Source organism: Saccopteryx leptura, chromosome 3 (genome assembly GCF_036850995.1).
Source record: "Saccopteryx leptura isolate mSacLep1 chromosome 3, mSacLep1_pri_phased_curated, whole genome shotgun sequence".
Lineage (NCBI taxonomy): Eukaryota > Metazoa > Chordata > Mammalia > Chiroptera > Emballonuridae > Saccopteryx > Saccopteryx leptura.
This window is the reverse complement of record NC_089505.1, coordinates 185,476,228-185,502,754: the sequence shown is the minus strand read 5'-3', so window position 1 is coordinate 185,502,754 and position 26,527 is coordinate 185,476,228.

The window sequence follows — 26,527 nt, the reverse complement described above, 5'->3', positions numbered from 1 at the left end:
CTTTACGTTAGTTATTAAGCTCTTTTCAACTTGTAAGTAATGACAAGTCTATCATTTTGTTCTCACATAACTCTTCCAGTTTTTATTGAAATATACAAGATGCTGAATAATGTTTCTCTTCTACAATCTTCAATGAACCTATCCTCCTTTTATGCCTTCAACATAAGATTTAGACTGAAGGGGTTTTTTTAGAAGGCTGTTTCTTGTGCTATTATCTTTCTGAATGTGATAGAAGGATCCTAGTTTAGTGAGAAGATTCCAGGGAAAGATTTCAGCTGACTTATGTTCTATCCTTAGTCCATCTTCTTTAATTGTTTTTAGGTTTGGGGGGTCCTTTAGCCCTGACCAGGAATCAAACTCGGGATTTCCACATGCCGGCTGACACTCTACCACTGAGCCAACCAGCCAGGGCCAATGAAGAATTATCAAACTGTGTATGCAATTTTAGTATTATATGCAATTAGAAATAAAATAATGAATGCAATGATCATATAGAAACATTAACCTTTAATTCCAGTGCCTAATGTCATATTCAGTGACTACTGCATAGTCTCAGTAAACTTCCTATTTAGCTATTACTTGAAATTATCACTCACTGTTCTTCCACCACATTCATATTCTGATTAGTAAATACTCACATACTCATATGTTCACCCCATGGAAAAGGTTATTGATAAGCTCCTCCCTACCAGATTTTTCTTCCTGGGTGGTGAGGGTTAACAGCAGTAGTTACACATTTAGCAAAGAGCCAAGTGATACTGTTTGCTTTTGATCCTCTTGTATTATTCTACCAAATACTGAAACAGAAGGTGTAGGACAGCTTGGCAGTTCAGATCTACTCTTTACACAATGTTGGACTAAGAAGAACTGTAAGAGACTTGTTAATAGATTTACTTGGTAAATTTTATTTAAATTCTGACTCTAATAAACACCCAGAAGAGGCTAGTTTCTTTTTTCCCCTGTTTCATTGTGTTTTGTTGTGATTTTAAATTATGCGCCTATAATGGAGTCTTTGTCGCACCATTCCTGATTTTGAGAGGCAACAATCCACAGGTTGGTCCACATCAGTGACTAAGGCAAATAATATTTTTTCAGGATTGCTGACTGAACTTTGTTTCATATGAAAGTGACAAAACTCCAGCTAGTGAGTAATCCTAAGAAAATACCCTGATACTTATTGATTTTAAAAGCTGGAAAAAATATGTACCTCTCTTGATTTAGATATAGATGCCAGGGTCCCGTTTATTCTTGTTAGTAATAATAAGTTCCCGAGGAGCTTTTGTGACTCCTGTTCCTTGTCCTTCAGATTCTTTATGCAGAACAAGAATAGGAGGTGGCATACTGATTTGCATTGACTTCCCGTAGGGGTTCTACAGACAAGGAGTTTTTTCCTACCTCTCTAAGGGTAGTACAAGATCTCAGTGAGAATGGAATGTCTGAGGAATTTCTGCTTTGTTTGCTGGTCAATCAGATTTCCTAAATAATTGCACAACATTCTATTCGCCTTATTATACTGTGTGTCATTTTAATTTCCTCCAGGTAATCATGTGATAGATTTCTCATGCATATAAGGCATTAGTTGTTGTTTTTCCTATGTAACAGCTATAAACAAAGAAATACATGTTCAAGAGAAGAAAACAAAAATAAAAGAGTCAAAACATATTAAACATTAATATGTTTGTTTCAACATATTTTATGTCTCTCATTATCCCCAGTGGTTTCCTGTTGTGAAATACTGTATTTTGTTTTCAAAATTACAAACTTGAGATAAAAAGAGGCATTTTCACTGTGAGGTCACATTCCAAGCATATTATCATGTGTCTATTTCTAATGTGTGGCTTTGCCCAGAAGAAAGACCCGCTTTGTAAGCTTTTATATTTTAAGGCCATGTGATAGCAGAGCCATCTTGAAATTCATTCCAAAGAATTTACTACTTGCCAAAATTCTCCAAAATAGTCTGTCAATCAGCCAGTCATTTTGACTATAGAGCACAAATTAAACTTTTGATTTATAATTTTCCCATGAATTTAGCTTTTAAGATTAATTGTGTATGACTATTTCGGATTTGTTAAAGAATTATTGGTTTATTTAGGACACAGAGGGTTTCTTCAAATTAGAGGAAACAGGCAATGACTAAGGAAAGGCATCCTTGAGAAGAAGAGGGAACCACACAGTGAGTTCCAATTACATAATTATAACAGCAGTCATAACTAACAGTTGAGTACATGTGATGTGCCAGGAACTATTCTAGTTGGCAATTATTAACTAGAACTTGTAAAGCAAATTTGGATTTTTTATTGGCCAATCTAAAATTTAGAATTTATTTCATTTTTTGTGAAGAGTAATGAGTCCATCTTTCTCCATGAAACAAATTCAATACATAAGTATGCCTTCTTCTATTTCATGAAGAAATTAGCTAATTGACTTATAAATCAGTTAAGAAATTGTAGTTTCTTTTTATTTCACATAAAACAAACCATTAGTTATCATTTCTTTTCATTTAGAAATGTAATATAACTTTCATTAAAACCCAGAAAGTAGGCCCTGGCCGGTTGGCTCAGCGGTAGAGCGTCGGCCTGGCGTGCGGGGGACCCAGGTTCAGTTCCCGGCCAGGGCACACAGGAGAAGCGCCCATTTGCTTCTCCACCCCCCCCCCTTCCTCTCTGTCTCTCTCTTCCCCTCCGGCAGCTAAGGTTCCATCGGAGCAAAGATGGCCCAGGCGCTGGGGATGGCTCCTTGGCCTCTGCCCCAGGCACTAGAGTGGCTCTGGTCGCGGCAGAGCGATGCCCCGGAGGGGCAGAGCATCACCCCCTGGTGGGCAGAGCGTTGCCCCTGGTGGGCGAGCCAGGTGGATCCTGGTCGGGCGCATGCGGGAGTCTGTCTGACTGTCTCTCCCCATTTCCAGCTTCAGAAAAATACAAAAAAAAATTAAAAAAAAAAAACCCAGAAAGTAGTGCAGAGAAATAGAATTGCCCACCATTCAACTGGTTTTAAGCATCAGTTTTGGAGTAACAGAGTTGGATTCAGGCCTTTGTTCTGTTATGTAGTGTAATTTTCAGCAATAATTAGCTGTACCAAACCTCAATTTGGAATCTGCAAAATGAACAAAGTAGCACCAATTTCTGAAAAGTCTTCTAAGATGTACGTCAGTTTTAAAGTATGAACAGAGGCTGGGACATAGGAGATGCTCAATAAAACTACCTTTTTTCACTAAACTAGTGGCACTTTGGGTTAAACTTTTTACATACATATTATTGGGTATCTATAATTTGGAACTGTAATGTTTTCTTCAGTCCCTATATTTCTAAAGTTTTCATAACCACAATTTTCAAACTTCTAAAAAGTGAATATCTTATATTTTTAAACTGTCAATTAATACTATGTATCTTTGATTCCCTTTTGGGCTTTAGACTCATTTGAAAATGAGTCTCAAATTTAGATCATTTGAAAATGATCTTTCTTGGACTATCCTGGTCCTTCAGAGGTGCCTTACAGGCAGTTGGGAGCAGGCGATTGAACATCATCCAAACACCTTTGTTTTTCTGGGTTTTAGAGTTCATTGTAATGGTTCTATTTCTTATAATATTGTGTTTGGTAAGATGAGTTAATACCCCAAGTCCAATTAAGCATTATTGGATACATTTGCAACAACATGGCCTAGCAGAAAGGACACAGGCTCTAAAGCCAGCCATACCTGCCTTGGCACTGTTTGCCGGCTTTCTGGTTGGTGGACTTGGAGGAAACACCTACAATATTTTCTCTAAGTATCAGTTTCTTCCTCTGCAGAATGAAGTGACTAGTATTCATGCATTAGTGCTACTGTAAAGATCAAAGCAAGCAATTGCAAAAAGTTCTTGGCATTTAGTTTTTAACAATTCTTCTCTGTACACTAAAATCACAATTATTTACAAAGGCTTTTTGTTGTGCTTACACAGGCATACATGAACATGTGTGTTTATAATTATGAAGCACAAACAATAGACATTAATTTTCAAAGCAATGAATACATGAATTATCAGGCTAGAAACTATAGAGATGTTATCTATGAAAGAATGACTTTGCTAAATGAAATTTTCTATGGATCTAACACCAAATAATATTGGTTAAGTCTCATATTATTAACCTTTTAATGTTACACATTTGTTCAAAAATTATACTTAATTATAACACATTCAAAAAGTTTCAAGTACTCTGTTCATCTTTATTAGCTGTGTGTATCTGTTAATTATTAGATGTTATCAATCTTATTACAAAGAACCTCTTGGATACCAAATGTAGTGAAGATATAGTTTCTTTATAGTATCAATACCTAGTTAATTCCATTTATGCAGCAGATGTTCATTGTTTCAAGTAATACTATGCTGTGTTTGTATGGTTAATGAGCTTGAGATTCTAAGTTGAAAGTAAAAAATTTGGTTCTTGTTTATAAAGAGAGGCACATGTTTCACCAATTTATTGTGGAATACAGTAGTTCTCAATGAGACATTTAAGATATTTTGGTGGGCATTGCTTGTTTTTATAATGATTGGAAGAGTAATAATAGCACTTAGGAGCAGAAGCCAAAGAACTTAGTTATCACTACATTGTATAGTTCTGTTTTGTGCTACAAGGCATTTCCTTGTATCACATGACTTCTGTTCATCTTGCTAGAAATTCTTGTAGACAAAATTCTGTTTATCTGAACCTAGAGCCAAACTTGGATAACATATTAACAAAATGTTGTTGCTATTGCTTTTTGCTTTATGGTTTGTTTGTTTTTACTAAATTTCATTTATAGATTTTTTTTCATTTCAATCTATATTGAATGTTCTAGGAATACAACTGTTATACTGAGAAAGATGTCAGTTTGCTTTATTTGGGATACTAACATAATTTTTCCATTAACTTTTTTTTTTAGATTTTATTTATTTATTTTAGAGAGGAGAGAGAGAGAGAGAGAGAGAGAAAGAGAGAGAAGGAGGGTGGAGCAGGAAGCATCAACTCCCAAATGTGCCTTGACCGGGCTAGTCCAGGGTTTTGAATTAGCGACCTCAGTGTTCCAGGTTGAAGCTTTATCAGGCTGGAAAATTACCATGATTTGTTCACCATTTTCAAAAATCACATCACTGACTGCAACACAACTATTTATCTCTCACAACCAATATAGCCCACCTATATTGATCCACATTTAAAGTTGTCATACTTACGGCATTTCAGCTGTAAATATCTGACTTTTTTATGTCTTCTAGCATTATTGTTTCTGAATATTTACCTAAGAAATTGGACACTTTGATTCCAAGATGGCGACAGAGTAGGTGGACATTCCAACTGCCACATCCCGGGACACAATTGGATTACAACTTAATTTAAGAACAAACATCTTGAAAATCCAACTTTGGACTAACCAAAGAGGAGTTTATAATCAAGGACCACAGAAGAAGCCACACTGAGACTAGTAGGAAGGGTAGAGTTGTGAAAAGGGCTTCCCTGATTCCAGGAGCGAGTGGAGGCTGAGGGTCCAGAGGGACTCATTGTGGGGAGAATCACCCTGAGAGGTGTGGGTCCTCAGCCCCAGACACAAAGCCTCAGCCTAGGGCTCTAGAGCCTAGAAGAGGTGTCCACATAGCATTTGGAGGTGAAAAAGCCAGGTTTCTGTCTGTGAGAAAGAGACAGTGCTCTCAGAGATGTAGGCTCCATTTTAAAGGACCAGTGCAGAAACTATTGTTCACAGCCACTTACCTGGGGCTCTGGGGGAGGGAGAGCTGAGAGGACTGGAGTTGCACGAGGAGAGTGTAAAGTTGGAGGCCCAGGGAGAGACATGGTGGGGAACAGCCACCAGAACCCCTGTGCTGAGTCATTCTCCAATACTGCAGTCACCATCTTTCTTGGGTGGGGCAGTCCCCTTTGAGTGGCATCTGCCTGGGGAGAAGCAACTTCTCCACCCTTGGGAGAATCTCCTGCTCCAGTTATGAAGATGGGTTCACGCTGAGAGGCCAGGAAGCCTTGTACGCATCTGTGACTCAGTTTTCTGGTGTGAAGGCTGGAGATTTCCCCACACGCTCCTGAGTCTAAGACTGGTGATTATGCCTCATGGGAGACTCGGTAGAAACTGTCTGGAGTTCAGGAAAACCACACCTCTGAGTCTCAGAGGCCACACCCCCTGGACTCTGGGACCTCACCCTACTGAGGTCTGTGAAAAATGTCTGGACAGTCTGACAACTGGGCCTGATGGGTAGAGTCACATATACCACCCCTTCTAATTCCTGAATTGCCACGGGCTCTAGGCTCTATTAGAGGTTTTTTCAGTGGTGGAGCCCAACAAGCAGCCAGCAGACACAGGCTGCAGGAGGTGGGACTCAGGGAATCTTGGCCTTTTAAGCTGAACTTTCCCCAGGCCCAGTGTGGGTAAAAGCCAGCCTAGGTGTACAGATTGGTATTTCCATGAGCACCTAGGCCCAGCAGAGAAAGCCACAAAATCTGGGTTGCTTGCAGTTCCAAGAAGGTTCCTGAGGGCCAGTCATGGACAGTGTCAGCCACTGGTGTGCACTGGGTTTCTGTTAGGGAGGCCAAGAGCTAGCACATCGAGTGGACAGCTGCAGAGAGTATCAGTTCTAATAACCCTTGCCAGAGTGGTATCCTAAGGAAGATCTTCTCACACCTGGCCCAGTTGAGGTGAGTTCCACTTTCTATGATCAGCAGCAGCTCAGAAGCTCATGTGCATTACATAGGGTGGAGCTTCACAGTCAGCTGGCCTGGGCCCTGGATATTCTGTCCTGCTAGGATAGATTCCACAGGGGGAAGGGATAGAAGCTTGGAGCATGGACATTTAAAGTGTGGGTCTGTAATGCCAGTGGCCACAGCCAGGCAGGTTCACGTTGGATTTGGGCAGATGGTAGAAAACTGTGGAGCCAGGAAAGGGTTGGTCCATTTTGTTTAATAAAGTCTCACAATGGCAAAGAAGCACACAGGCAGGGGAAACCACCTCTCAGGCAAACAAATAGCAAAGTGGCCCTCACAGTGGTGGAAAGGCAATCTGCCATCCACAATTTTCCTGATGCAAGCACATATAGCCTTATATAGGCCATACACATGTGGTGCAGACATGCACTCACACACTAATCAGGCAAAATGCTTACACCTGGTAACCCAGCAAGCAAGGCTAATACAACTGCCCTACATTCTACCCCTTTAGGGTTGCTCACTTTATAATCTACATGATATTATAATATCAGAGACTACAACAATATCAAAAGTTACCCAATAATTAAAATAATTACAAAGGTGTCCTTCACGATATCTCCCTGAGCAGTCTGCCCAGGGTATAAACTGGAGGCCCCTCTCTGGCATCCTACTCCATGGTAGGTAGGAGGGCCTGTATATTTCATGGTTGTGTCCATGAAAACCTTAAAGTGTCCTTGGTGCACCTCTGCAACTGAGTGAGAGCTGCTTCCTGGTGCACAAGGACATCTGCAGGAGTTGCTCCCCCATCAGGTCTCTCATACTGTCCAAAGGCGGCATGTCTATCTAACAAAGGAGCTGATGCCCCCCCACTCTGGTTGTAGTCCAAGAGTCAATCCACGATAGACAGCCCAGCTATCTGTGCAAATCACAAAGGTAAAGGCCCATTACAGGTGACTAGCCATACAGCTCTTTATTAACAGACCTCAGCACCTTTGCATAGTGTGCTATCCATTGCCATAAGCCCCATCCAAACCCCTCAATAGGCTCAGGGCCTGGTGGGTTCAAACACATTCAAGGCCTCTGTCACCTAAACAGTTCTCTTAGCTGCTGCTGTTGCTGCTGTAATAAAAAGAACCTATGACCTTCTAATGCCAATACCTGATGCACATTAGAAGGGGACCAGTGGGTTGCCAATACACATGGGGCCTCTGGACCCCATCCATCCCTATCGGATGGGTCTCTCGCCCTTCCTCCTATTCAAACTGGGACAATGAGTCTTGGGGATCCTGTAACCTAAATGTCAGCCATTTTCTGGCAGATGTTGGGGTCACCTGCTTCCCCTGCTTTTTCAGTGTCTGGACACTGTGTTCTGACTCAAGCTGCCACCAAAAACTCTAACAAAACTTTATTAGGCTTGCCCTGTAATTTCTCTATATCTACCCCAGCCACAATCAAATCTACCCACATCTATGTTCAGGTAACTTTCATAAGCCCATTTCTCTTGTTAATCAGGAGGTGCAGCAGTACAGGCAGCAGCCTTCACAACCTTATGGTTCATCTCTGTTCTGGAGACCATGATGACACCCACCCCTATGTCCTGCAGCCACAACAAGCAGGTGCCACGGCTCAGTGACTTTCTGACAATTTAATCCCTAACTCCATCAGCTCTGCCCAGGTGTAGGGCCAGACCACAGAGTGCTCCACTACATGGGGAGGAGGCTGTGGTTGCCCCTGAGGGGCTCTTGACTGCTGAGTTTTTACTTTCTTGGTGACTACCAGCCTGGCTTCAGGTCTACACACAGCAGTTGCAGCCCCTCAGGAGAGTCAGAAACTCCTGCCAACTCAGAGCTGCTCCACCAGCAAGAATGCTGCTCCATAGTCCATGCTTGCTTCAGCTCCTGCGGCTGATGGCTCTCAGACTGAGCTGACTCTCGAGCTCCTGTACTCACAGTTGTTTCTCCAACAGCCATTGCTGCCAATGTTCAGCTTCAGCTTCTAGGGCAAACTGCAACTCACTAACACATAACTCTTTGTCCAGAGACCAATCTAGTTCTAGGCATCATTGACTCTCAGACTGCACTTCACAATGCAACTCTTGGATCCAGTCAACCTCCTTCTCCAGGTCTCACTCCAGTTCACACTGCTCATGGTGCTCAGTATGCAGCTTATCCTTGAGCTTTCGATCTCACTCACCTTCTGGCACAGAACTCTTGGTTTCTTCTCACTGCATATAAAAACATCCAGCCCACGGTCCTCAACAGTAGAGCCACTGGGAATAGCCACTCCCCTATTCTACCCCTCAAGGATGTCCACAGCTCCATACCAATTTGCTCCAAACCCTGCTTTCTGTGCCAGATGTAATGCCGGTGGCCAAGGACAGAGAGGTTCACATTGAATTCTGGCAGATGGTAGAAAACTGTGGAGCAGGAAAGAGTTGGGCCATTTTGTTTAATAAAGTTCACAATGGTGGACAAACACACAGTCAGGGAAACCCCCTCTCAGCAAAATGGCCCATCACAGTGGTGGGCAGGCAATCTGTTCATTCACAATCCACCCAAATGAAAGCACCTATAGACTTATATAGGCCATACACATGTGGCACTGCCATGTGGTCACACACTAATCAGGCAAAGTGCTTACATCTGATAACTCAGTGAGCAAGCCTAATACAGCTATCCCACAGGGTCCCTGTGAACCTATTGTTAGGTCTGGTCAAGGGGCTTAGCCACTTTCTAGGGGGGGGGGTCATTGTCAGCCCAAGGAAAGGACTCTTTCAGTCTTCCTCCCTGAGACCATGGTCTCACTATCTGTCAGAACTTCTGAAGAGGGGACTGTCAGCACCACTCAATCTGAACCTGCTGCTCATCTTGTTGGGAGAAATAAAATTTGAATATCCAGCAGTGGCTAAGGGATTAGGCTTTGGATTAGTGGCAACATTCCCCATACTGAGCTCCTGACCAAGAGACTCTAAAGTAGGGGGTCCCACTAATGTTGTATTCCAAACCTCAGCTGTCCTAACCTAAATAGCTAGCAACCTGTAGAGGGCTTGGTTGGGTGGGGCCAGTCTGAGTCTTTCTACAGAAGACACTGTGGGAAGACCAGGCAGCTGCAAGAGGAAAAGGAGGAACTGAAAAACAGAGGCAGATCTTGAGCAGCATGGGGATTTTATAAAAGAGTAGTCTTCTCTAAGAAGGAGGAAGCTGATCTTTACACACAGGTTGACCCCTCCCACACTACCAAGGCACAGAAAATGCAGACACAAACAGCAAAAAGAGCAATAGTTGCAGACAAGTAGCCCACAGCAGGTTACAAACAATGACTGACACCAACCCAAGAAGATCTAGAACCAACATAACTGGCAGTGGATGGCAGACAGCACCAACCCAAGACTCAGCTAGCTATACAAGCAGTATGCCCAAAGGAGGAGTCTAGCAGGCACCAGACACTCTGAAGAATAAATTTTCCCAACAGGACAGATATTGCACAGTATGTAATACACATGATCAAGGTGGCCCTTAGAGCCACCAGCTTAAAGGCATAACTGTACCCACAAAAGAACCAACTGCATTCAATACTCACATACAACAGAAGAAAAAATTATATCCTCAAGAAGCATTCCTAGAAAAAGGAAAAAAGGTAACTTGAAGGTCAGTAGTACTGAGCCTATTTTCTCCATAAAGACACCACAAAACTTTCAGTCAGGTCCTGGCTGGTTGGCTTAATGGTAGAGCATCAGTCTGGTGCGTGGAAGTCCTGACCAGGGCACACAGGAGAAGCATTCATCTGCTTCTCCACCCTTCCCACTCTCCTTTCTCTCTATCTCTCTCTTCCCCTCTTGCAGCAGAGGATCCATAGAAACAGAGTTGGCCTGGGTGCTGAGGCTGGCTCCATGGCCTTTGTCTCAGGCACTAGAATGGCTCTGATTGCAGCAGAGCAATGCCCCAGAGGGGCCGAGCATCACCCCCTGGTGGGCATGCTGGGTGGATCCCGGACAGGAGCATGCAGGATTCTATCTGTCTGCCTCCTCCACTCTTCTCACTATGAAAAAATAAAAAAAATTTTTTTTCAAAAGTTATACAGCATTACTTAATGCACAGACAAAATGGGCAAAGGAATGTAACCCAAATGTATCAACAAAGAAATCCCTCCCAAAAAAACTAAAGGAAATAGAGGTAACCAAACTACTAGATGCATACTTTAAAATGATTTTAAGATGCTTAAGAATCTTAGAGCAACAATGGATGAACATAATGAGCACCTAAATAAAGACATAGCAAGTGTGAAAGAGGACATTGAAATCATAAAAAAGAACCAGTCAGAAATGACAAATACAATATCAGAAATGAAGACTGCACTAGAAAGTATCAACAGCAAGCTGGATGAAGCAGAGGATTATATCAGTGATTTAGAAGCATAGAAATAGAGCAGCAAAATGAAAAGAGGCACAAAAAGACTGAGGAAACTCTAAGAGACCTCTGTGACAACATGAAGAAAAACAACATTCACATCAAAAAGGTTCCTGAAGGAGAAGAGAATAAAAAAGGGATAGAGAACTTATTTTGAAGAAATCATAGCTGAAAATTTCCCCAAATTGATGAAGGAAAAGTCACAAAAGTTCAAGCAGCACAGAGAGTCTCACTAAAAATGAATCCAATGAGGCCTACACCCAGACACATCATAATTAAAATGCCAAAGTTAAGAGACAAAAAAAGAATACTAAAAGCTGCAAGAGAAAAGTAGTTAATTACTTACAGAGCACTTCCCATAAGAATGATATTCGACTTCTTAACAGAAACACTCAAGATCAGAAAAAATTGGCAAGAAATACTCAAAGTGATGCAAAACAAGACCCTACAACCAAGATTATTTTATGCAGCAAGTCTATCATTTAAAATTGAAGGAGAAATAAAAAGGTTCTCAAACAAAAAAAGACTCAAGGAATTCATTACAACCAAACCAGTACTGCAAGTAATGTTAAGTGGCCTGCTATAAAAAAAGCAGAAGAAAAAAAAAAAAATAGATAAAAAGAGGGTTGTAGATTTAAAGAATAAAATGGCAATAAATAAGTTCATATCAATAATAACCATAACTGTAAATGAATTAAGTGCTCTAATCAAAAGACATAGAGTAGCTGCAAGGATAAAAAAACAGGACCCGTATATATGCTGTCTACAAGAGACTCACTTCAGAACAAACGATACACATAGACGGAAAGTGAAAGGATGAAAATAAGTATTTCATGCAAATAGAAATTTAAAAAAAAAAGCTGGAAAGCAATACTTATATCTAACAAAATTGCTTTTAAAGCAGTGGTCCCCAAACTTTTTTTGGGCCACAGACTGGTTTAATGTCAGAAAATATTTTCACAAACAGGCCTTTAGGTGGGACGGATAAATGTAACACATGACAAGACAAGTGTCAAGAGTGAGCGTCAAGAGTGAGTCTTAGGAGACCTGAAGATGGCAGCGAAGGAGGCAGACACACAGACTCCCAGCTCACACCACTGAACTGGATTACAAACTAATTTAGGAACAATTTGCATGAAAAACCAACTCTGGACTACAAGAACAGCTCTACAAGGAAAAGAGCAGGAAATACTGCTTACAGCCACTTGCCTGGTGAGCAGGGAACAAGGTATATTGAAAGGGCTGGCTTGTCTTCCAAAAAGAAAGGGGAGAGAGAGAGACAGACGGTGAGGGGCAGAGGAATGCAGGGGATGACCTGAGAAGCTGACTCATCCAGTGCTGGAGGCGGGCATAGCTGGGTGAGGGACTGATCCTTCCACAAAACAAAAGAATAAAGTGCTTCTGGGTCAAAGATCTCCAGACATCTCTCCAGCTTCAGTCCATGCAAAAAGACAGAGCCGAAAACAAGAAGTGAGGAGGAGGGCCCGTAACTCATGTCTCCATGGAGATCTGAGATACACCACCCCTACTGAAGCTGAGAAAAAACCCTTCCCCCAGATTGACAAAATGGAAGAAGAGGCCTTCAGCATCTCAGGTTACATCCACTGTATTCCTGGATACAGTTTCAAATAAGCCCCCTGCTGAGATCAGTAAACAAGACTATCACATGTTAAGAAAACAAACAAATCAAAACTTCAAAGCAGCCTAAATCTGAAAGTGGGTTACAAATAATAGCTGATGCCAACCCAAGAAGACCTAGAAATAACACAATTAAAAACTGGAGGCAGACAACACCAAGGCTAGACTCAACCAGCTCTACAAACAAAACACCCAAACACACAGACATAATGAGAAGACAGAGAAGTGCAATCCAAATGAAACCACATCAGACACCTCCAGGAAATGAACTGATTGATATGGAAATAACCAAACTTCAGGATGCGGAGTTCAAAATGATGATTGTAAGAATACTTAGCGATCTTAGAACAACAAAGGATGGTTATTACGAACACCTAAATAAAGAAATAGCAAGTATAAAAAAGGATATTGAAATATTAAAAAGAATCAGTCGGAGATGGCAAATACAATATCAGAAATAAAGAACACAATAAAAGGAATTAAAAACAGGATGAATGAAACTGATGATCGAATTAGCGAGTTGGAGGACAAGTGGAATGAAGGCATGAAACCAGATAAGAAAAAAGAAAAGATACTCAAAAAGTCCGAGAAAACTCTTAGAGAGCTCTGTGACAACACAAAGAGAAATAACATCCGCATCATAGGGGTTCTGGAAGAAGAAGAGAAAGAACAAGGGATAGAGACTTTGTTCAATCATATCATAGTTGAAAACTTCCCTAAATTATGCAGAAGAAACTCTCACAAGTTCAAGAAGGACAGAGAACTCCATTAAAGAGAAATCCAAAGAAACCTACACTAAGACACGTCATAATTAAAATACTAAAGCTAAGTGATAAAGAGAAAATATTAAAAGCATCTAGAGAAAAAAAAGGCTATCACCAACAGAGGAGACCCCATTAAGATGACATCTGACCTCTCAACAGAAACACTTGAGGCCAGAAAGGAATGGCAAGAAATATTCAAAGTAATGAAGAATAAGAACCTACAACCAAGACTACTTTATCCAGCAAGGCTATCATTTAGAATTGAAAAAGAAATAAAAAGCTTCCCAGAAAAAAAAAACCTCAAGAAATTCATTACAACAAAACCAATGCTGCAGGAAATGTTCAGGGGCCTGTTGTAAACATGTCAAAGTGGGAAAAGAATATAGAAAAAAAAAAAAAAAAAGGAATACAACCTTAAAATATAAAATGACAATAAACAACTACATATCTATAATAACCTTAAATGTAAATGGATTAAATGATTCAATCAAAAGACATAGGGTAGCTGCATGGATAAGAAAACAGGACCCATACATATGCTGTCTACAAGAGACAAACCTTAAAAGAAAAGATGCACATAGACTAAAGGTAAAAGGATGGAAAAAAACATTTCATGCAAATGGAAATGAAAAGAAAGCTGGGGTAGCAATACTTATATAAAAAAAATGGCCTTTAAAACAAAGATTATAGTAAGAGATAAAGAAGGCCACTACATAATGATAATTGGAGCAATCCAAAAGGAAGATATAACTATTATGAATATCTATGTACCTAATGTAGGAGCACCTAAATATATAAAGCAGACTTTGATGGATATAAAGGGTGAGATCAACAGCAATAATATAATAGTAGGGGATTTTAATACCCCACTAACATCACTAGATAGATCTTCAAGAAAGAAAATTAACAAAGAAACAGCAGACTTAATGGACACACTAGATCAACTCAATTTAATAGATATCTTCAGAACCTTAAATCCTAAAGCAGCAGAATATACATTCTTTTCAAGTGCTCATGATATATTCTCTAGGATAGACCACATGTTAGGGCACAAAAGTGGTCTCAACAAATTTAAGAAGATTGAAATCATATCAAGCACTTTTTCTGATCACAATGGAATGAAACTAAAAATCAACCACAACAGAAAAACTCAAAAATATTCAAACACATGGAAACTAAATAGCAGGTTGTTAAATAATGAATGGATTAAGAATGAGATCAAAGAAGAAATAAAAAATTCCTAGAAACGAATGATAATAAGCATACAACAACTCAAAATTTATGGGACACAGCAAAAGCAGTACTGAGAGGGATGTTCATAGCACTACTGCACACATTAAAAAGCTAGAAAAAGCTCAAATAAACAACTTAACACTGCATCTAAAAGAACTAGAAAAAGAACAGCAAGTAAAGCCTAAATGTAGTAGAAGGGAGGAAATAATAAAGATCAGAGCAGAAATAAATGACATAGAGGCTAAAGAAACAATACTGAGGATCAATGAAACCAGGAGCTGTTTTTTTGAAAAGGTAAACAAGATCGATGAACCTTTAACGAGACTCACCAAGAAAAAAAGAGAGAGGACTCAAATAAATAAAATTAGAAATGAGAGTGGAGAAATAGCAACTGACATAACAGAAATACAAAATATTGTAAGAAAATACTATGAAGAACTGTATGCCAAAAAACTAGACAACCTAGCTAAAATGGAGAAATTCCGTGAAACATACAATCTTCCAAAAATCAATCTGGAAGAATCAGAAAACCTAAACAGACCAAATACACCAAATGAGATCGAAACAGTTATCAAAAAACTTCCAACAAAGAAAAGTCCTGGGCCAGATGGCTTCACAAGTGAATTCTATCAAATATTTAAAGAAGAACTAACTCCTATCCTTCTCAAGCTATTTTTAAAAATTCAAGAGGAAGGAAGACTTCCAAGCTCCTTTTATGAGGCGAGAATAATTTTGATTCCAAAACCAGGCAAAGACAACACAAAGAACAAAAATTATAAGCCAATATCCCTGATGAATATAGATGCTAAAATCCTCAACAAAATATTAGCAAACTGGATCCAACAATATATGGAAAAATTATACACCATGATCAAGTGGGATTTATACTGGGAAGGCAAGGCTGGTACAATATTTGCAAATCAATCAATGTGATTCATCACATAAACAAAAGGAAGGAGAAAAACCACATGATAATTTCAATAGTTGCAGAAAAAGCATTTGATAAAATCCAGCACCCATTCATGATCAAAACTCTCAGCAAAGTGGGAATTCAGGGAACATACCTCAACATGATAAAGGCCATCTATGACAAACCCACAGCCAACATCATACTCAATGGACAAAAATTAAAAGCAATACCCTTAAGATCAGGAAAAAGGCAAGATTGCCCCCTTTTACCACTCTTATTCAACATAGTCCTGGAGTCCTAGCCACAGCAATCAGACAAGAAGAAGAAATAAAAGGCATTCAAATCAGAAAAGAAGAAGTAAAGCTATCATTATTTGCAGATGATATGATATTGTATATAGCAAACCCTAAAGACTCGGTCAAAAAACTACTTGACTTGATAAATGAATTCAGCAAAGTGGCAGGATATAAAATTAATACTCAGAAATTAGAGGCATTTTTATACACCAACAATGAAGAGTCAGAAAAAAATTAAGGAAATAATCCCCTCCACTATTACAACTAAAAAAATAAAGTACCTAGGAGTAAATTTAACCAAGGAAACTAAAGACTTGTACTTGGAAAATTATAAAACATTGATAAAAGAAATCAAGGAAGATACCAACAAGTGGAAACATATAATGTGCTCATGGTTAGGAAGAATAAACATCATTAAAATGTCTATTTTACCCAAAGCAATTTATAAATTCAATGCAATACCAATTAAAATATCAATGACATACTTTAAAGATATAGATCACATATTCCAAAAATGCATATGGAACCAAAAAACAAAACAAAACAAAAAAAACACACACACAAAAATAGCCTCAGCAATCTTAAAAAAGGAGAATAAAGTGGGATGTATTACACTTCCTGATATCAAGTTATACTACAAGGCCATTGTACTCAAAACTGCCTGGTACTAGCATAAGAACAGGCATATAGATCAATGGAACAGAACAAAGAACCCAGAAAAAAACCCACAGCTCTATGGACAACTGATATTTGACGAAGAGGGTAAGGGCATACAATGGAGTAAAGACAGTCTCTTTAATAAATGGTTTTGGGAATATTGGACAGCTACCTGCAAAGAAATGAAACTAGAACACTAACTTACACCATTCATAAAAATAAGCTCAAAATGGATAAAAGACTTAAATGTAAGCCCTGAAACCATAAACATCTTAGAAGAAAGCCTAGGCAATAAGCTCTCCGACATCTCTTGCAGCAGTATATTATATTTGCTGATTTATCTCCATGGGCAAGTGAAATAAATGACAGGATATACAAATGGGACTATATCAAACTAAAAAGCTTTTGCACAGCCAAAGGCAATAAGAACAGAATAAAAAGACAAACTACACAATGGGAGAACATGTTTGACAATATGTCTGATATGGGGTTAATAACCAAAATTTATAAAGAACTTGTAAATCTCAACACCAAGAAGGCAAACATTCCAATTAAAAAAATGGACAAAAGAAATGAATAGACATTTGTCCAAAGAGGACATACAGATGGCCAATAGGCATATGAAAAAATGGTCAACATCACTAATCATTAGAGAAATGCAAATTAAAACCACAATGAGGTATCACCTCACACCAATAAGCATGGTGCTCATTAACAAAACAAGATGGAATATGTTCTGGCAAGGATGTAGAGTAAGGGTACCTTCCTGCACTGCCTGTGGGAATGCAGTCTGGTGCAGCCACTGTGGAAAACAGTACGGAGATTCCTCAAAAAATTAAAAATTGAACTGACTTTTGACTCAGCTATCCCCCTCTTAGGAATATACCCTAAGAACATTATAGAACTGTTCCAAAAGGAGAAATCAGCCCCATGTTTATGGCAGCATTGTTCACAATAGCGAAGATCTGGAAACAGCCCAAGTGTCCGTCAGTGGACAAGTGGATCAAAAAGCTTTGTTACATATACTATGGAATACTACTCAGCCATAAGAAATGATGACATTGGATCATTTACAATAACACGGATGGACCTTGATAACATTATATAGAGTGTAATAAGTAAATCAGAAAAAACTAAGAACTATATGAACCCATACATAGATGAGACATAAAAATGAGACTCAGAGACATGGACAAGAATGTGATGGTAATGGGGATGGGTGCTGGGGCAAGAAAGGAGAGAGAGGGGGTGGGGGTAGGGTAGGGGCACAAAGAAAACCAGATAGAAGGTGACGGAAGACAATTTTACTTTGGGTGAGGGATATGCAGCATAATCAAATGTCAAAATAATCTGGAGATGTTTTCTCTGAACATATGTACCCTGATTTATCAATGTCACTGCATTAAAATTAATAATAAAAAAGATTAAAATAAAAAAAAGAAAAACAAAAAAGGAGTGAGTCTTAGATGTAACAGAGGGAATCTGGTCATGTGTTCAAAATTAAACATGTTTCTGACTTAAATATAAATAAAATGGAAATAATATAAGTTATTTATTCTTTCTCTGTGGACTGGTACCAAATGGGCCATGGACTGGTACCAGTCTGTGGCCTAGGGGTTGGGGACCACTGCTTTAAAGCAAACACTATATAGTAAGGGATAGAAAAGGTCACTACATAATGATAAAGGGAGCAATCCAACAGGAGGATATAATCATTGTAAATATTGATGTGCCTAATATAGGATCACATATATATAAAGCAGATTTTGATAGATCTAATGGGTGAGATTGACAGCAATACTATAATAGTAGGGGATTTTATTTATTTATTTTTTTTTTGTATTTTTCTGAAGCTGGAAACAGAGACAGTCAGACAGACTCCCACATGCGCGCAACCGGGATCCTCCCGGTACGCCCACCAGGGGGGCGACTCTCTGCCCACCTGGGGGTGATGCTCTGCCCCTCCGGGGCGTCGCTCTGTTGTGACCAGAGCCACTCTAGCGCCTGGGGCAGAGGCCGAGGAGCCATCCCCAGCGCCCGGGCCATCTTTGCTCCAATGGAGCCTCGGCGGCTGGAGGGGAAGAGAGAGACAGAGAGGAAGGAGAGGGGGAGGGGTGGAGAAGCAGATGGGCACTTCTCCTGTGTGCCCTGGCTGGTATTTAAACCTGGGACTTCTGCACTCCAGTCCAACGCTCTACCACTGAGCCAACCGGCCAGGGCAATAGTAAGGGATTTTAATACCGCACTAACATCAAAGGTTAGATCCTTCAGACAGAAAACTAACAAAAGAACAGAGGCTTTAAGAAACACAGTAGATCAACTGGATTTAATTGATATTGTCAGAACCTTTCACTCCTTAGCAGCAGAATATACATTCTTTTCAAGTGCTCATTAAGTATTCTCTAAGATAGATCACATGTTAATACACAAAGCAAGTCTCAATAAATTTAAGAAGATTGAAATCATATCAAGCATCTTCTCTCATCACAATGGCATGAAACAAGAAATCAAGTATAATAGAAAAAGTAAAAAACTTTCAAACACTTGGAGGCTAAATAGCATGTTATTAAATAATGAATGTGTTAATTATAAGATCAAGAAAAACATTAAAAATTTCCTTGAAACAAATAAAAATGAACATATAACAACTCAATATTTATGGGACATACCAAACCAGTCTGAGAAGGAAGTTCATAGCATAAAGGCATAGATTGAGAAGCAAGAAAAAGCTCAAATAAAAAACTTAACATTGCATCTAAATGAAGTAGAAGAACAAATAAAATCCAGAGGAAGTATAAGGAAGGAAATAATAAAGATCTGAGTGGAAATAAATAAAATAGAGGCTAAAAAAAAAAAGAATACAAAAGATCAATGAAACCAAGAACTGGTTATTTGACAAGGTAACCAAGATTGATAAATCTTTTTTTTTTTTTTTTTTTTTACAGAGACAGAATCAGAGAGAGGAAAAGATAGGGACAGACAGATAGGAACGAAGAGAGAGGAGAAGCATCAATCATCAGTTTTTTGCTGTGACACTTTAATTGATCATTGATTGCTTTCTCATATGTGCCTTGACTGTGGGCCTTCAGTAGGCCAAGTAACCCTTTTCTCAAGCCAGCGACCTTGAGTCCAAGCTGGTGAGCTTTTGCTCAAACTAGATGAGCCTACGCTCAAGCTGGTGATCTTGGGGTCTTGAGCCTGGATCCTATGCATTCCAGTCTGACACTCTATCTACTGTGCCACCACCTGGTCAGGCAAGATTGATAAATCTTTAAACCAGACTCATCAAGAAGAAAAGAGAAACAACTCAAATAAATAAAGTTAGAAATGAAAGTGGAGAAGTAACAACTGACACTGCAGAATACAAATGATTGTAAGAAAATACAATAAAGTTCTGTATGCCATAATATTGCACAACCTCTGTAAAATGGGTAAATTCCTAGAAATATAAATTTTCCAAAACTCAATCTGGAAGAATCAGAATACTTAAACAGATCGATTACAACAAATGAAATTGAAACAGCTATCAAAAAATTACCAGCAAAATAAGTTCTAGACCAGATGACTTCAAAGACAAATTTTACTAAATATTCAAAGAACTAACAGCTATCCTTCTCAAGCTCTTTCAAAAAATTCAAAAGGAAGAAAGACTTCCAAGCTCCTTAATGAGGCAGCATTATTTTTATTCCCAAATCAGGTAAAGACACTACAAAAAAAAAAAAACAAAAAAAAAACAAAACAAAAAAAACTATATGCGCATATCCCTGATGAACATAGATACTAAAATTCTCAAAAAAAATATTAGTAAACCAGATACAGCAATACATCAAAAAGATCATTTATCATCATCAAGTGGGATTTATTCTGAGATGGCAAGGCTGGCACAATATTTGCAAATCAATAATGTGATACATCACGTAAACAAAATGGAACATAAAATCACATTATAATATCAGTAGTTGCAGAAAAAGCATTTGATAAAATCTAGCACTCATTTATGAACAAAACTCTCAGCAAAGTGGGAAAACAGGGAACATACCTGGACATAATAAAAACCATCTATGACATACCCACAGCCAACATCATACTCAATGGACAAAAATTGAAAACAATCCCCTTAAGATCAGGAACAAGGCAGGGGTATCCCCTTTCACCACTCTTATTCAACATCATTCTGGAAGTTCTAGCTACGCAATTAGACAAGAAGAAGAAATAAAAGGCGTCCAAATTGGAAAAGAAGAAGTAAAACTACCATTATTTGCTGATGACATGATACTGTACATAGAAAACCTTAAAATCTCAGTCAAAAAAATTACTGGATCTAATAAATGATTTTAGCCAGGTGGCAGGATATAAAATTAATATTCAGAAGTCAGTGTTATTTTTATACACTAACTATAAACTGTCTGGAAAGAAAATAAGAAAACATCCCCCTTCACTATTGCCACAACAAGAAAATAATAATAAAGTATCTAGGAGAAAATTTAACCAAGGATGTAAAAGACTTGTACTTGAAAAATTATAAAACATTAAAAAAAAGAAATCAAAGAAGATACAAACAAGTGGAAGTATATACTGTGTTCATGGATAGTAAGAATAAACATCATTAAAATGTCTTTACTGCCCAAAGCAATCTATAAATTCAATGCAATTCTTATTACAATAAATATAATTGGAATACTTCTAGATATAAAACAATTATTCAAAAATTTATATGGAACCAAGAAAAGGACACAATTAACCTCAGCAATATTGAAAATAAAGAATACAGTGGGAGATATCACACTTCCTGATGTCAAGTTATGCTACAAGGCCATTGTACTCAAAACAGCTTGATACTGGCATAAGATCAGGCATACAGATCAATAGAACAGAACAGAGAACCCAGAAATAAACTGACACCTTTATAGTCAGTTAATATTAGACAAAGGAGGCAAGAATATACAATCAAATAATGACAATTTCTTTAATAAATGGTGAGAAAATTGGACAGGTATATGCAAAAAAATAAAACTAGACCACCAACTTAAACTATTACAAAAATAAACTCAAAATTGATAAAAGACTTAAATGTGTTGTGAAATCATAAACATCTTGAGAGAAAACATAGGTAGTAAACTCTCTGATATCTCTCGTAGTGATATTTTTGTTGATTTATCTCCATGGGCAAGTGAAATAAAGGACAAGATAAACAAATGAGACTGTATCAAACTAAAAAGCTTTTTGCACAGCAAAAGACACCATGAGCAAAATAAAGAGACAACCCACATAATGGGAGAATATATTCACCAATATGTCTGATAAAGGGTTAACAATCAAAATTTATAATGAACTTCTAAAACTCAACACCAGGAAGGTAAACAATCCAATTAAAAATGGGCAAAAGATCTGAATAAATACTTCTCCAAAGAGGATGTATAGATGGTCAATAGGCATATGAAAAAAATGTTCATTGTCACTAATCATTAGAGAAATGCAAGTTAAAACCACATGAGATATCACTTCACACCAGTCAGATTGGCGCTCATTAACAAATCAACACACAATAAATGATGATGAGTGTGTAGAGAAAAAGGAACCCTCCTACACTGCCTGTGGGAATGCAGACTGGTGCAGCCACTGTGGAAAATGACATGGAGTTTCCTAAAAAAAATTAAATATGGAACTGCCTTTTGATCCAGGTATCCCACTTGTAGGAATATATCCTAAGAATATCAAATCACTGATTCAAAAGAAGATATGCACCCTCATGTTTATTTCAGCATTGTTTACAATAGCCAAGATCTGAATACATCTTAGGTATTGTCAGTGGATGAGTGGATTAAAAAGTGGTGGTACATATATACAATGAAATACTATGCAGCCATGAAAAAGAAAGAAATCTTACCTTTTGCGTAGCATGGATGGCCCTGAAAATTATTATGCTAATTTAAATAAGCCAGGCAGAGAAAGACAAATATTAAATGATCTCACTTATATGTAGAATCTAATGAACAAAGTGAACTGAGGAATGGAATAGAGAAAGAGGCAGAGTCACAGAGAGCTGAGGGACAGATGTCAGAGGGAAGGGGGATGAGCAAATGGCATCACAGAAGGTGAAGAGATTGATGAAATTATATATACATAACAAATAAATACAGATAACAAGACAGTAAATTTCAGAAGGAAGAGCGGAGGGAGTTAGGGGCAGGAGGGCAAAAGGGATGTGATGGACACCGGGGTGGGGAATGAGTGTGTTATATTGAATGAGACACTTGAATCCATATTAACACAATAAATTGAAATTAATAAAAATTAAATGAAATTGCACACTTTTTATTTTAAATATTTTATTTTTATACTCCTTTATTTTATAATTCTTTAGAGCTCTAGACTATTTTTTTATATTACAATTCTAGGCAGGTTATAATAGCTATGGATGTTATTTCAATAAAGTAAAAGATAAATTGAAAATATCTACTATTAGAGTGCTGAATCAAGTGAGACTGCAAACCACTCATCTTTGGACTGGTTACATAGGCTTTACAGTGAGTACCATTACTGGGTTCTAATTTAGTTCTTAGAAGCAATATGACCTTAGACAAGTCCCTTTCCAAGTCAGAGCTACAATGGTCTCAACCGTAAAAGTGCATGTGAAAATAACATTTATAGAAGCCTATCTTCTGAGAACCTGAGGCAGCCTGTATTAGGGTGGCAGTCAAATAGACATGGGGAGAGTGAACAGTTTTGAGAGATACTAGAAATAGTAAATTCAAGTAAGTGGACCTTGCAAAAGATTAATTTAAAAATGACATGAGGTAAAGGAGGATGTTAAGTTTGACCCCAAATATCTATCTTGGAGTGATGATTATATTTGGCATAAATAAGCATTGAATAGAGGATACCTAGCATTATTATAAAATAATAACAATAATAAGTTGTAGGTGAAAATTTACAAACAATTCAAAATAATCTCAAGAGCTGAGAATTTATCTACTTCATTAACTTTGTGTGACTGTTTTTCTTTCTCACCAGAAAGAATATAATGGATACTTGTTTATTTTTTTGAATTTGGGCTAAGAGAAGAACAATTTTACCTTACATTTGTTGCATTTGCTGAATAAATTACATATCTATCTGCCTTCCATACTATTTACTGTAAGGATATAAATCATTTTTTAATTCAGAAATTTTCAGAAGTACTTGTTATGTTTGAACAATTTTAAGCACCATATCTTTTGAACATGACATTAAAAGAAAAACACATTTTCAAAGAACTATTGTTTTTTTATTTTCTCAAAAATGCTATGTGCAGGGCATTGCAGTTAGTTGCTGTCATAGTTTGATAAGATGAATAAATATCTCCTGACCTCAATTGTTTACAATCTTTTTGGTATAGATATCATTTCCTCCCTTGTATTACTGAGGGATATATTTTAAATTTGCATATAAATATAAAGTGATTCAGTTATTATTACTCTAAATAATCAAAAAAAGGGAAGAAATTATTTTGGGAAGTAGCAAAACCTCTTTGCTACTTTTTTGGAGTAGGTAGACTTTGCTTTGTGACCTGAAAGATATCTAAGATATAAATACGCAGACAACTGAGGAAAGCATTCTTTTTCCAAAATAAGAGAAATGGACATCACAATACACAGGGCTTAATTTTTGCTATAAAGGCTGCCTATTCTAGAGTTTATACATTGTGAGGGTAAAATTAGTAGGGAATGGAACTGGAGGTAAAAGTAGTTATTACTTAGTGGTAATTACTTGGTGGTTTGAGGCAAGAAACTCTCTCGAAAACACAAATGCATTCCTTTTTAACACCTGCCAATACTTAAAGGAAACCCTATGGTATCCTAAAACTTAACCATCAACCTTATCTCAGTTGCTATTATGAAAGCTTATTTACTTACAGTGTTGTGGCTCAGATCAATGTCATCTACTTATTTCTCCCCACTGACATTCCTTAGCACCCGCCAAATATTAATTCCTACATTAAGCATGCCAAATTTCTTCCCATAAGAAATTCACCATCTAACAAAAGAAGCAGATGTAATAAATGTTTTAATGAAGTTGCATAAGCATTATTAATATAGAAGATATGAAAAAGAGAGCTCTCTAAATTCTTCAAGGAAGAGCTAGAAAGATTTCACATAAAGAGTAACCACAAACTTGAGTCTTTACATGGATAGCTTTTTAGATAGAACTCATGTGGGAGGACACATGGGAATTCAAGGAGACATATCATATAACACAGTGGGAAAATTATTATACTTGTATTGCTAGAACATATAGTATACTTAAAGAAAGCACGAATGATAAAGTTTATTTAGTTGGTCTAACATGGGCATTATGATTTATTTTAACAGCTTTTTTGAGAGTGTACAATTTTGTTATGTTTTGACATGTATACATTAGTAAAACCATTCTCACAATCAAATTGGTGAACATAGTCATCACCACGAAAAGTTTCATTGAATTTCTCTGTAAACCCTTTCTCCCAATCCTCATCTTCCATCCCTGATCAAGCACTGATCTGCTTTAGATCACTATAAATTAGTATTCATTTTTTGAGTTTAACATCTGTTGCAGTCCAGCCACAACGAGTCTATTAGGGGGTGTTTGAATGGGAAAAGGTAAGAAATTGAAATAAATGATAAACGGACTTAAATATACAGACATGTATATATATGTCTGTAGATGGGTTCAGGAGGACACCAGACAAAGAGTCTCTACTGTTCCTTAGCCATAGCGTCCATGCTCCCGGAAGCACATCCACTTTTATTCATAGAAAAAATGTGGTCCATCAGCAATTAAATTAAGTTCCCAAGGCAACTCAAAGACAGCCCCCAAATCTACTTTACACTAATAAGAAACTAGCTTCCAGCCTCCTCCGGAGAATATGTTTGAGACAAATGAGAATCAGGTGTATCTCTTTGTTAACTAGACAATTGAGGTGGAGTTTGGGCCCAGCACCTCTGTCTAGATTGCAAAAATACCCTGTTTATTTATTTGGTCCTCGCCTGACCTGTGGTGGCGCAGTGGATAAAGCATCGACCTGGAAATGCTGAGGTCGCCGGTTCGAAGCCCTGGGCTTGCCTGGTCAAGGCACATATGGGAGTTGATTCTTCCAGCTCCTCCCCCCCCTTCTCTCTCTCCCTCTCTCTCTCCTCTCTAAAATGAATAAATTAAAAAAAAAAAAGAAAAAGTATTTATTTGGTCCTCAACAAACATCAATAATGTTATGCAGTATACTCTTTACTGTCTGGCCTTATTTCAGTCAACATAATTATTTTGAAATCCATCAATTTTATTGCATAAACCATTCGTTTACCTCTTTTTAGTGCCACAATACTGTCCCATATACAACACAACTAACTAGCTTATTTATTCATTTGATGGACATTTTATTGTTTCCATGTTTGAGTTATTATAACCATAGCTACTATGATTTCCTATGTTTAAGTCTATGTATGTATACTGCTCACATAAATTAGAGGATATTTCAAATTAAATATGAAGTCATAAAATATACCCTAATTTTTGTATGCAGTATATTTTCTTTTCTTTTGAATAAATACCAAGAAGTAGAATGGTTAAGTCACATGGAAAGTGTACACTTAATGTGTCAAAAGCCAACAAACTGCCTCAGCGGCAACACCATCCCCATTCCCACTGACATTAGGTGGGAGCTCCACTTTTCCCACATCCTTGCCAACAGTTAGTAAAGCCCCCCCCCCTTTTTTATTCTTTCTTTTTTTTTTTTACCTGTAACCACCATTCAAAAATGAGTGTAATATCATTGTATTATTGTTTTAACTTGCCTTTCTCTAATGAAGAATGATGTTGATTAACTTTTTATGTTCTTATTGGCCATTCATTCCTATGTCATCTTTGGTGAAATGTCTGTTTCAATCTTTTGCCTGTATTTTAAAATTAAATTATCTGTTCATTTTGAGTTTTGTATCTTCTTCACATATT